Source organism: Pinus tabuliformis, chromosome 8 (assembly GCF_031772625.1).
Source record: "Pinus tabuliformis cultivar Carrire ecotype Pingquan chromosome 8, CPIR1, whole genome shotgun sequence".
Classification (NCBI taxonomy): domain Eukaryota; kingdom Viridiplantae; phylum Streptophyta; class Pinopsida; order Pinales; family Pinaceae; genus Pinus; species Pinus tabuliformis.
Genome location: NC_142294.1, coordinates 1427078598 through 1427091173, shown reverse-complemented (window position 1 = coordinate 1427091173; position 12576 = coordinate 1427078598).

The following is a 12576-nucleotide window of genomic DNA, read 5'->3' as shown; positions in this document are numbered from 1 at the left end:
AAATATGTTTGTTGGCAGCTTTAGCTGGCCCGCAATCAGCTGATTTTCAGAGAGATGAGGCACTCACCGTTGCAAGTTGCTGCAAAAGCCAAATCCTTTCTCCTGGAAGCGGCCCAACAACAGTACTTCAAAGATGACCCTTTGTTACTGCCCGAAGAAAAAAGGTGGCTAGGCCCGCTAGTGCCTTATCCACGTAAGCATCTCCTCCCTCCACAAAAGGTCAATCAGGATTGGCGCATAAGAGACGATGATGACAATTTTCAATCTTGGTGGCGGACTCAAAAATTAACAACAATATTCTTTGACGGAGCGTCCAAAGGTAATCCCGGTGCCGCTGGTGTTGGGGGGGTCATCTACTCTCCGGATGGGGTTTCAAAAGACTATTTCAACTGGGGATTAGGCCAGAAATCCAACAATCAAGCAGAGATCCTCGGACTCCTCAAATCTTGCCTTATTGTAAGAGATAAAGGCACCAAAGACCTTCAAGTTTTCGGAGATTCAGAGATAATAATAAAAAAGCTAAATTTGGGGACGTTATTCAGTAATGCTAGCCTCAACAAAATACTAGACAGATTGAAGAGAGTTCTCCTAGACTTTGACACGTGCAAGTTTTATCATATTCTTAGAAAGTCAAATAGTGAAGCCGATCAGATGGAAAATAAAGGTATATATCTTATGAGAGGATTGTTAATTGTAAAAAATGAAAGTTTTGTACAAATGCCCTGAAAACCGAGTAGATCAAAATCAGCAACAGTTAGAACTTTGCAATGTAATAGGGGTCACTCAGGCAAAGACCCAAGATCTTTTCAAATAAATAAAATCTATAACAGTTACAGTTAAAAAAAAAAAAATTGCAGCTACATGATGAATTTCAAACAACAACAAAATTGCATATTTCAACAGAGTTGATGTTGTAACACCCCTCCTTATCAACTTTGATAAGTAGAAGTGGTTATTGAAAAGAGTCAATTCCCAATGCAACTTTTTGGGAATGGGATCTAAAGGTCTCTTTTTTTTTACTTGCCAAAATTTCACACCCTCGCCCTACTTACTAGCAGCATAAAGTTCAACTGATGCGCCATTTGGTAAAGACTTGTTTTTGGTGTTTGCTAGACTGTTTTATTTCCCAGTAGGAAATTTGAATCTGTTGTTTTAGTTATCATGTCATTAGAGTACATAATAACAAGAAGCCAATTCGCAATAGCATATGAGGCATAATGACATAAAAATAATACTGACAACAAAATAAAAATTTGCACTCAAGTTCAGAAATCTTATTCCAAATTCTGAAATCCCTCCCCATGCAATTCCAAAAATGAATTTCCTCAATTCCTCATATTCCTCTAGTCTTCCACTGCAACTCTTAGATATTCCAATGCCCAAAAAGTACCAAAGTTGCTGAGTGGAAGAAAATTACCACAACATAATAGAGAGATAAATCAGAAGCAGTGAGAAAGACAATGAGATTTCTTGACATTCACCCTTGCATGATATGACAGATTATATTGTTAAATGGTTCCATGTAAAGTAGCAGGCCTTTTCAGATTATATGTGAAATTCCAATCTCTACAAAAAAGTTATTATGGATCAAAGTTTGATAATATTAATCATATATTTAATTACAATATTTAGATTAATCATATCCCATAGACAATTCCAAAAGGGTTTATTGTTAGATTTGAGTATCCTTATCATTTTCAAGAATATTTTATACAAGCCTCTTGGCTAGGAGGATCCTACACACAAACTGTCATTTTCATACACTAAGGAACCATTCTTCAATAGATCTTCCAGACACTTCACTCATACTCAAACTCAAAGGCAATGCCTGGCCAAGAATATTCTTTTCCAAATTACTTGCAATAATACACTCCCTTAAAAGATGCGTCCTCTGATTGTTATTTGCTAATCTTCCAAATTTATCTTATGTTTTTTTTAGCTTATGACCATAGTTAGATACCAAAATAAAAATAGGACTTGTAAGTTATTATGCTAAGTTTTTCCTTCATCCTTGATGTCTATGATCATAGATTTTCCTTCATATGCACCTTGAATTATGTAGTTCTCCTAATGTTCCATTACCACTCATGGTATTACATCATTTAAGTTCTTCTGTCTCTTTTTTTCCCAACTATACGCCAAAATTCCCATATGAATTTAACTATCCCATGAGAAATGAATTTGGTAGCCTAACAAAACTATACCAGTGAAATATTTGCATCCCAATTTTGCAATAATATAGAAATTATACAAACAATTAGTAGTCAAAGAGCTCAATGTGCTGAGGAGATATATAACAAACCAATTAAATTAATACTAAGCATATCTGAGTGTAAATTCGAGAAGCTTAAATTTGGAGCACAAATCCAACTGCCATAAAACACGATACTACATTGAACAATATAAAATTCCTTAATTATAAGGTTTGTAGAGATCTCAAAAATATATACAAGAAATCTAAAGCTAACTGGAACTACTTGATGTTGCCGATAAATCTAAACTGGAATAAAAAAAAGAAAAAGTCTCCCACTGATTGTAATTGCTTTAGAAACTACAAAGTAGTGACATGAATATCGATAGATGAAAAATGATAAAATGTAATTTATGCTAATCCAATATTATCTCACGGACTTCAATCTGCGTATAAAATAGGATACATATATTAATAATATGTTCGAGGAAAATAATGTTTTTAGTGAAATGATGAAATGAGGCTTGTGTGAAAGGCTGCAAAATCCTTTAACACTAACAAGTCCCATGTAGTTCTACTAAGAACCATATACATCCAAAATGCGAGAGGAGAGTTTGTCATGATGAATTCATGATTTACTAAGGCATGTCGTACCTCTTGATTTGAAATATATATATATATATATAGATAGATAGATATAGAATGTGAAGTTTGTGTGACTAGAAAGCTGAAGCATGCCACCTCATTCAACAAATCTATTATTAATAAAACAAGAAACTTATGCCATGTTTTAAGGGTTCAACTGTAGTCTGCAGATGATTAGTTTCAACAACTTCTCCAACTGGTTGAGGAGTACCTCTTATATATGGAACAAAGTTATTCCCAAACAAACTAACGAGAAGAAACATTGCATAAACCACAACCTTTCATTCATATACCTCACACACAATCAACTTCTATAGGGTATGCACAAAGACCCCTAACCCAAATCCATTAGTCAGTTTGGCTACTATTTTGCACTACAATTAACCTAACTTTGGTTAGTTGGTATTAGAGGATCTACACGCCTGAAATATTGGCTATGAACGCTCTCAATATACTGCAATATTTTGACCCCCATTAACCATTGGTTACATATATTTATGTCCAACATAGAACATGGATTACAAGAAGATTGAATACTGAAGGGTGCATACTTGGCCACTTGGCACGGTACTCCAAATTCTAATAACATGCAGGCTATCAAGAGAATTAAGTAGTTTGAGCATACATAATAAAATTATTATTGCTTAACCACCTAAATATATGATATACACTTGAAGGAATAGATTACAGTGGTGTTACCAGAATGATGAAGGAAAAAACCAGATTGCTACTATGAATAGCTCCACTGATTTGTATTGAGCTCATAATTCTACATTCTGAGTGAGGCACAATATCATTAAGCTACAAGTATGTTTAGACTTGTGACAGGGCATGATAGTATCACCAGTTCCCAACCAGACAAATAGGGGACACTTAGAAATGAATGAGAGATGTCAAAGTCCAAGCCAAAATTATTAACAGTGCAGAGAAACATTTGGTGGGAACCTTAAGGTACTTGAATGGTGTTAAAGGTGGAACAAGGAGCAAAAGATTACATAGAAACTATAGAGCAACATTCCTTAATATTTTCACCATCTTGACCACACTCTATATATGTAAGAAAATCCCCTTAGGCTACAAAATAGTAAACATCTTGCCATCCAAACGACATAGACTCTGCAAACTCCAAGTATAATATATCAATCAATGGAGTGATTATTTTAGTTATTCTTAGCACTTCAAGCGGTTTATCACCCCCCCCCCCCCCCCCCCCCCACCCACACGCACATATCATATTTAAGCACAGGCATAAGATGGAGGAGAATCAAAGTTGTTAAAAATTGTCTCTGTCTATCTAGAGGCAGGAATAACTACAAAATTATGATTCAATGCATGAACATAAATGTACCTAAGAAGCCCGAATTCATTTGGATATTTAAAAGCAATTATGGCTGTTTAGTCACATAAGAAGCCCATATTCATTTAAAGATTTTAAGAATGATTGTGTGTATTTAGTCTGGCAAGAGCACCTTACTGGTAAATAAGACACAGGCCTTTTTAGTAGGTACATATATTTCCTATCTCCCAAACTTCTGTTCCCAAATGGAATGGGAAACAGAGTGAAGTGAATGATATTATGTAGAGCTAAGTATATCCACCCTTTGCATACCTTCCACAGTTCAATTTAATCATACTAGAGTACTAGGAGAAAAAGAAACATAATCTAGGTAAGTACTTTAACATTCCCTTTCTAGAATCAGTAGCATGAGTGAACCTCCTACATGTTGTCTATCTGTTTTGATTTTCTCGCACTGCTTATAATCCCCTTGTGCTTGGCCACATTACTATCATGTATATTAATTTTTATTGCCTTGAGAAAGAAGCTATGATAGCAACCTCCTCTTCTTACTTGGCTAGGACTTGAAGTCTTCAAACAATAATACATCTTCCTATATTTAGAATTGAGATCCCCACTAAGTGGAAGCTGGATGGGGGTTGTCTCCTAGAATAACCTATGAGTAATCGTTCTCAATGCACTTAATACTAACTTACAATACACTCAGTTGCAGGAAATTTTCGGTCATATATGCAATATTTGCTTTATGTGATACTTTTGTCACTATTATTTCTAGCCATTCAAATGAAAAATGTTTTTACATGAGAAAAAAAGAGTAGGGCATACTCCTAAATTCCTGATGATATCCTTAACCAAGCTTAATTTCTCTCATGAATTTTTTCTTTGAAACCTATAATTTTGGTACAGATTGTGTTTGTAGTAGATATCTTGTTAGATTGCAAATTCTAATATCAGTTCTCTAGCATAACCCACTACATTCCTTAGAAGGAAAGAAATTAGATGAATGTCGACCAATTAGATCATTGAGTTCCATTTAACAAAAGTGTAAACCCTAAAAGAAAAATAGTAGAATGTGACAAGTATCATAGAAATAAAACACTTGGTGTCAACTTAAAAATACATCACAATTTAACACGAGTGTTAAAGAATAGATAATCTATACAAAATCTTAAAATTTAGATCCTAGCATTCATTATTACCTCCAGAAACGTTTCACACTCCATCATGCCATCCTCAATGAAGAAAACTTCCAAAGCTTAAAATTTAGATCCTAGCATTCATTATTACCTCTAGAAATGTTGCATGCTCCATCCTGCCATCCTCAGTGAAGAAAACTTCAAATGGAATATTATCATTAAAATACCAAACAAGTTGTTGATTATTTTTTACTTCCACCTACAAAAGAGCATTTTCCAGTCTAGGAGATATGTTTTGAAACAATACCATTGGCAGTAGTGTGTGTTTTGATCTCCCAGGGTGCAATGGTGGCACCTAATTTACCAGGAACAAAACTTAGTAAAATGACTCAAGATAGATGTGCATATACATCCTATTAAACTAGCAATATTTACAGTAAATAGAACTAATATTTTCACATTTTATGAGTTGCACCTGTAGATGTCCAGTAGCTGCAAGACCAAAAGAGTTATTCTAAAACTTCAAGTTGTAAGAAATTTGACCATCCTGCCATATAAGTTTCCCATTGAACAGAAGGCCTTGACCTAATGATTATGCAAGTAAAATAGGCAATGGAGGCCTACACAATGGATTAACCAAATATCACAAGTTGCTTTAATCAGGTTGATGCTTATCATAGTAAATACAATTCACATCTAACAACAATAAAGCAAATCTTTTCCATTTGTTCTTTACAAAATTAAATGGATTTGACTATCTAATACCCACCCAGAGCCTACTGCTCACTAATCTCTAGGGACAAGTGCATTTCCTAAACCTATTAAATAACTGAGAAGATCTAGGACAGGAGCTGGAGCTGGAGTTACAACTATGGGTACTGATTTGATTGAACATTGGGACCTTTGGCAAGTGAAACATTGATTTTTGTCTCAGTGGTTGATAATTCTTCATATGGAAGGTAACAGTTTACTTGCAAGTTTGGAGGTAACAAGGTACAATGTACATATGGAAATACATATGGGGGTAACCTGTACGAGCATAAAAAGTGTGTAGAAGAATATATGTGTGCTCTGACTTCTCATCAACATCAAGGAAAGACTTAATTTCAAAAATAAATTATTTAATGAGCTCTATACCTATTGAGTGTGACAACTTCCAAAAAAACATATTATTATTAGACATATTGGAAGCAAACTCCTTGAACTAAGTATAAAATATAATACTTATACTAGAAAAACCTATACAAATGTAAACATCTCAAATAGTGACAGATGAACTTAAGCCTTTTCATTGAAATAACATACCACTTCTCTGGTATCCATTTTGGAATCCAAACTAAATCCCAAAACTTAAAAGAGTGGCCATTCTTGAACTTCTTTCCTTCTCATTCTCCAGCTCAAAATGGTGATCCCTATGCTTGTGATCATAGGGCATAATAGAAATGACAACCAACAATCTAGATGATGCCATTAGCTACAAATCCTTCTATGGTAACTATTTATTGTAGCTTTTCTGGAGGATATAGAGCTTGTACCATGCATAAGCATAATACAAATGACTTTCTAATATCCAAAATATCTTTGTTAACTTTGAATAGTAGATTGTCGTCATTTGAGGTTTAGGAATCTTCTTGACCATGCATAAGGCCATGAATATCTCATATAGAGTGAAAATATTCCTACATATCATATGCCATCTGTCATAAGAAATAGTATAAGGTAAAAATATATTAAAAATAAAAAATTTAGCTCACAGATTCTGCAGTAGGTTCATGAAATTTCATTCCACCCAAAGTTTCCTCTGCAATAGGGTATTCTCCAATAATTAATTCCCACAAGCTCAAACTATATCAACCTCCCCATCTAGACAAATATAATCCTATATCTAATTGAATGGATAACATTTTAGATTTCTAGCCCCCATTCGATAATGATACCTTCTTAAAGGTGTGCCAAAAATCTACTCAACATGACATTATAACTATTTACATCATGGGAAATATGGGTAAACTCCCAACTAAAGATAAATGCTTTCTAGAATATGATTTTTCTACACATTTCCGTCATCCCATTTCACAAGTAGGGACACTTGCATCTTCAAATAAGGAGGAAATAACATGGATTTCAAGGGAGGAAGAAACTCGAGGATATAATAGTGTTTATATGGCGCTAGCATGGATCTGCATTAAATTTGAATATATAGATGCCATTTGTCATCTCTATGTTTAACAAGGAACGAATTATAGATCATTGCATATAACTTTCTTGTTGCATTTGTGAAACATATGGCCCATATCATCTACAATTATGCTCTTTAGTGTAACCTAACACACATCCATATGTTTCTTGATCACTATCGTAGCCCTAGATCCTTATAGGTTAGTGATAAAGTATGACTATATCCTTAGAAACTACACTCTCATTGTATTAAACATCATAAGCTTCATCCACTCCCATGGGGCCTTCACCTAATGAATTGTGACATAGCACCTGCCTTATGGAATATTAAAGAATACCTTTAATTTCACTAGGTATTGATAAATACCTCCAAAAATCCTTTTTTCAAACCCCCCTCCCAATACATATTTCCAATAAAGCAAGCCTTTATTTTTACTAGATATCCTTTAAATTCCCCTTAATACCTATAAACCATTTGGTACCCTACAACTCCCCATAGTACTTATAATGCATTGACTTTATTCTTTACAATTTTAAAAGTCCCTTTATGAATGAACATGGTAAGATATTGGTCAACAAGGTGAAGCCCCTCTACCCACTCCTTTATTGCAAATATTAGATTCTACAGTACATTGGTGAAAATTCCTTCAAATTAGAGCTTCGTCTATAATAGGGTACTCTCGAATAATTAATGCCTACAATCTCAAGTTATATCGAGTCAAAACATAGAAGCCCACTTGATGTCCCGAGATAAAGAGAAATATCTTTCAGAAGTAACCTCATCGAGCAGAGAACAGAGATTACATACCTTGGAAGAAGGATGAAACCTACAATTAGATCTGTGTGGTTGTATGCGGTCTAGAGCTATCTTCAGGGTACCGCTCTCTTTGGATGTCTTCCCTTGTCAAAAAATGTTGTTTTCTAAATTTTGACTTGAGCTCTTTAATTTGGATGATTTTTTTTTTATCCCTCGTCTGCATTTACTGCATAAAAAGGTCTCCCTTGGGTGGAAGGCGAGGGATTATGAGACACCTCTACAGAAGCAAATAAATATGAATCATCACTTCCTACAACTTTTCTAGATGCCCTTCTGCCATCAATGTTGATGGCAGGGTTGTGACCCATGACAAATTCATGACTGGAAGTAGTATTCCTTATAGTTGTCTTGTTGACAACATAAGACTTATGTTTTTCAGGTTGTGCCTTATTTTGACCTCCGTTTCCATATCTCAGCTCTCTAGGCTTTGGGAGTGTGGATTTGTTTTCCTTCATACATTCAAATTTGTTGGTCTCCAATCCACTCTCGCTATGAGCTAGCATTGTCTTGTATTTATCCATTTTATTTGTAGGCTTACCTTTAGGAGAGTTCTTTACCATCTTATCTGCAGAATAATGTGTACTTACATCCATAAATTTCTTCTTCTTTGTTGGCTTAGGAAGCCCATGAAACCTAGAGGCTTCAGTCTGTTCTACATGGTGTGCTTTGTTATTCATTGCACTTCTTCCTTCTCTAGAGATCTTAACTACCAAATATTTGAGGCCATTTGCAGAGGATATCACTACACTCAACTCTTGATCTCTATTACCTTCCTCTACATTTGGAACTCTGTGCAAATTGTCGTTACTTTTCTCCTTCCTGAATGTGTCTTCTTTGTCAACCTTTTGTCGCTTCCCCAAAGGAACATCATCCTAGATAAATGAAACCAATTAAAGTTAACTTTCATCCAAAATAGAAAACGAACAGTCAGTTACTGCAGGACAACAAAAAGAAAAAATAGGAAAAGATAGCTAACTGGCAACCCCTACCTCATGTGCTACCTTTTCTACGTTTGAATTTCTCCATTCAACCCACTGGCCATCCTTCCAAACCAAAGATGGTCTGAGGTTCCATACTTTGATTAGCAGTGTATCTACTTTTCCTGCAGAAGAAAACAACAGAATAACGCTATGGTCAAACAACAAGGTTCTGACTGAAAAGAAGCACTAGCATCACTCTACAAGTTTACTGTAGTTCATAAATCTTGCTGAAAATCATGATTCAGTCAACCTTTAAATTTTTTTTCTTTACCATGTGTTTAGTCTATTTTTTATATCGGTTGTCTACTTAACCATAGTGTCTTTATTTCCAGAATTTTTTCTGCACCAGACTTTATTTTATGATTTTACACCATTGGAATCTTCTTACAGAGGGCCATGTTGTGATCTGCATTGGATCAATATATTATTTTTCATCCATCTAGATGATTTTAGAGTGAAAATTTTGGAGGAAATCTTTTACTCATTTTTACTAGTGGTCTCATTCACTAGTAGCAGTGCCACAACACTTTGCAGCAAACATAGGATTACAAGGGCACAGGGTGCAACCGCGAAGGATATACAAGGGCACAGGTGACATGTGAGTCGTACAACATAGTGCATGGGAGGTATATGTTGCATGCAGTAGCCATGTTTCCTGGGAACCAATAGGGTGCATAGAACATCAGTTTGCCAGATCAGTCAACAGTAATTGGTGGAAATCATTTTTTAGATGGAGACTGTACTAATCAAGGGTTTGGCAAAGATTAATCATTTTTCGTGGGTATTGAAGGACTTAGCACACAACATATTTTTATTCTTGTGGCTAGAAGGACTTGGAACATGATATATTTTTTAATCAGATCAAGGGATGGCAAATTTTAGGATACATTGGATGAAGCATCTAACTTCCTGCCCTAAAAGGCAAGGGTTACCTTGCTACTGAAAGAGAATGTCATTTAGGAGATTGTTGATTAGGAAATTCAACAACCAACAGATGCAACCCAGTTGGCAGCCCATTAAAAAGGACATATGAGCTCAAGGGGTCATCATGGATGCGTGAATAATCACTTGATACCTCACTTGGTAAACAAGATATGTTCAAATCTCTAGTGGACCTGTTCCAGAGAGACAACATGAATAAGAAGATGATCTTCAGAAACATTCTGAACATAAAAAAGTCATAGTTAGGTTGGGATGAGCAGCCATTCTCACCCTCATAATTTAATGCCTCACAGTAACTAAATTCATTGTTTGAATAATCAGAATAGTTAGCATTGTGATTAAATAATTCAAAGGGATGTAAGAGTCCCTTTTGTCAATCTCCCAATTTAAGTATTGTATATCTTGGGTTTGTTACAAATTTCCCAGTGAAGCCATTTGTCAATCAGTTTGCTGATGATACTGCAGTAGGTGAATTTCTTGGGTTTTCATTTAAAATAACATATGATGATAAGAATATATGCCCACAAAAACACTTCATAACAAAGAAATAACTTTCATCCTTACTCATCAAGTATAGAACCAGATAATAGTCATAATGACAGCGGATAAAATTTTATTTTTTCTATTACATTGCAAACCGAGAAATTATATGATAGTTCTAACATTAATAGTCTTAATATTAGTATGAAAGATACAAGGCATACAAGGAAATAGAACCTGATGTGTGTGTTTATATATATATATATATATATATATATATATATACATATAGATACACTGCCACAAAAATTCCAAAATACAGTGAACTCAGAATCAACTATAGGAAGTAAACAACCACAACATATTAGCAACTCATCCTCAAGAGAATGCTCAGCTATATGAATGGAATATGACCCCTTCTGAAGACTGATATGGCTCTCTCAATGTTGCCTCTAAGATGATAATAGTACATCGACTACGTGCTCCCATAGAAGCTTAATATATGGATGTAAATGCACTGTCACAATACACAAAATACGCCCCACTAAAAAATCGATGGCTAGCAATAGGAGTCATGCTCAGCTGAGAAAGAAAGAAAAATTTGGTCTAATACACACAGTGAACTCAGCCAGTGTAGGGAATGAGGAACTCATCCCACTTATCCAAAATACCCAGCAATGAATAACAATGTAACTTGGCATTCCTAGATAGAACTCGACCAGCAAGGAAAATCACAGAACTTGCTTCTAAGCATGCCCCAGTTCCAATTAAGTATATTTAATAATTTTCTAAGTCGTAGAGCCTGTTGTTATTTTGATGCTTGATGCCCATCATGGGGTTATTTGAATTAGGCCTTATTTTGTTGAGTTTATCAAAACCAAAGGTATAGGGGCAATGTTGCCTCCATTTGATCTTTTGATAGTAAAATATCTATTTTTTCCAATTATAAGAAATCATAATATCCAATATAAAAATAAAATCAGTCCTGTACAGTGGATAAATCACTCAAAGAAGATGCACTTAGTCTATAAAGAGACATGATCCAAGAAAAGGCTATGCCAAAGTTCACTTTTCACTCATTAAAATAAGGTATGAGAGTAATTTTACTCAGTCAAAACTAATAAACATATTGATTTTTCAATATTTTTTGGATACATTATAACTTATACCATAGACAAACCCAAATTAAGAGTTTTTCCAATCAAAAAAGGAAAATATTGCCTCCCAAACTAGATGAATAAAAAATCAAGGGATCAAAAATATTTCTTTTGTAACAATTTCTGGTGTTCACTTTTCACTCGGCAAAAGAAGGTAAGGAGAATTTTTATTCAGTCAAAAGGAAATCAACATCTTGAGTTTTCAATAATTCTTGTGTAGAGTTCCCCCATTGACAGACTCTAATTAAGAATTTTGCATCCAAGCAGAGAGGGAAACTTTGCATCCAAAGTTGAATAAAAATTTGAGAGATAAAACATATTTTCTTGTATGAATTTTGCATCCAAGCAGAGAGGGAAAATTTGCATCCAAAGCTGAATAAAAATTTGAGGGATAAAACATATTTTCTTGTATGAATTCCAACCATTCTCACCTATCTAGCAATGAATTTTTTGTAATGGATCCACGAGGCATTGGATAAAACTTGGACATTGAAAACAAAGTACCACATACTTGATGATCTCTCATCAGGTTCCAATCACTCTCCACAAAAACTATTGTATCTATTGATGTTAGATTTAAAGCAAGTCCTCCAACTGCATTGCATAATATCTAATGCACTTAGAAAATTGTAACATAACACTTTTGTCATATGAATAACCTTTCACATTATAAAAATGAAATATTTGTTCTGACTCACCATGTGTTGTGAGGGGGAGAACATCAATGGTCGGGTTTGAATTGAAATATTTTAC